A 1,654-nucleotide genomic window follows, 5' to 3' on the forward strand; every position below is an offset into this window, starting at 1 on the left:
TGAGGCCGAGAGCGCCTCACTCCCTCGCCCAGGGTCTTGTAGTTGGCCTCGGGTGGATCTGGAATCCTGCCCCAGCAGTGGTGGGTGGAGAGGTTGGCAGTGGGGGCTCTGGGGCTCTCAGGACCAGGGTGGGAGTGAGTTTTGGCTGGCTGCTCAAGTCCTGGCCTCCAGTTATGGATAGGGTGAAGTTCCAGATTGCCCGCCACCCCCTGGCCCAGACCCGCTGAGCAAGAGGAACCAGGGTGTGTGACAGGCTCGGGGCAGAGGAACAGGAAGCCAGGGACAATGGACACCTCTGTGGTCTGGGCCTCTCTGCCAACACCTCCTGGGCTGTGAAATTGCCCTGCAGAAAATAACTCCCTTGCCGTACCAGGCCCTCCCCCGGGCAGCGAGTGACGGGCAGAGGCAGTGAGCACAGGCCTGAGGCACTGGGCGAGGGCACCTACTCACAGCCCTACAAGCTGGTGTTCACTGAGCACCTACTATGGGCTTGGTGCTCTTCTAAGCACTTTCCTAATATTAACTGTAATTCTTTCTATAGGGCGGGTGTTACCATTATTGCCAATTAACAGGTATGGGAAACTGAGGCGTAGGGTGGCTAACTTGCCATGATCACACAGCTAGAGGAGAGGCTGTGCCACTTGTGGTCCTTCCTGCCTCCATCCAACCCCTCTGTCCAGTCCTCTGTCCCAAGCCATCAGTTGAGAAGTTTCTTCCAGCCTGACCGGGACATGTCAAAGGTCTCTCCTGACCTCTCACTCACTCTGGAACCAGACCAGGGCTGAGAGGGAGACCTGGGTTTGACCAGGACCAGACACCTGGCCTCCTCATTGGTAAGACAGGAGTCCAGATGGCCTCAACCCAGACAGGCCATTGTAGGGTCCTGCAGGGGACAGGACCTTGCATTTAAATGTGGAGAAGCAGGGACCAGGCCCGCGGCTGTTGTCTTCCTGCAGAGTGGCCTCAGACATGTGCCCATCTGCCTACCGCATCTCAGGGGGTCAGGGTGAGACTTAAATGAACACCAGGCCTTGGCACAGAGCCTGGTACACACTTGGTGCTTACTACAGCACTTACTCCCCCACCCCAATTTTTCCATGGTAAGAGTAAGCTTAGTTGAACACTTACTCTGTGCCAGGCCCTGTTACGAGTAGCCACATCTATTAACTCATCTCTCGTAAGAGTGCCTGGCAAAGGGAGATCCTAGGAACTTGATGGAAGTGCAGACTCTCAGCCCACCCCAGACCTGCTGACTCTGAACCCCGGGGGGTGGGGAGGGTCTGGAAGTCTGTTTTTCAACAAGCCCTCGGGGAGACTGTGCGGCAGCTCAAGTTGGAGAACCATTCACTTCTAAGAACCCCGGAGACAGGTGCCACTCTTACGCCCATTGCACAGAAGGGGAAACCAAAGCTCAGAAGGGTTGACCCCAGTTGCATGATTGCTAAGGGTCAGGGGATTTGAACCCAGGCCTCCAGGCACCTAAGTCTGTCCTCACAGCCCCAGCACGGGACCCTGATGACGCAAAGCTCGTGGAAGATGCTGGAGAGTCCCAGATCGTGTTAATGACTCAGCCCCTGAAAATGGACAGATTCCCCCCCTTCAGCACAACCGGAGGCTCCCGCCCGCTCCTAGGGACCCCACAGGCACAGCCACA

Source organism: Canis lupus, chromosome 1, assembly GCF_003254725.2.
Source record: "Canis lupus dingo isolate Sandy chromosome 1, ASM325472v2, whole genome shotgun sequence".
Classification (NCBI taxonomy): Eukaryota; Metazoa; Chordata; class Mammalia; order Carnivora; family Canidae; genus Canis; species Canis lupus.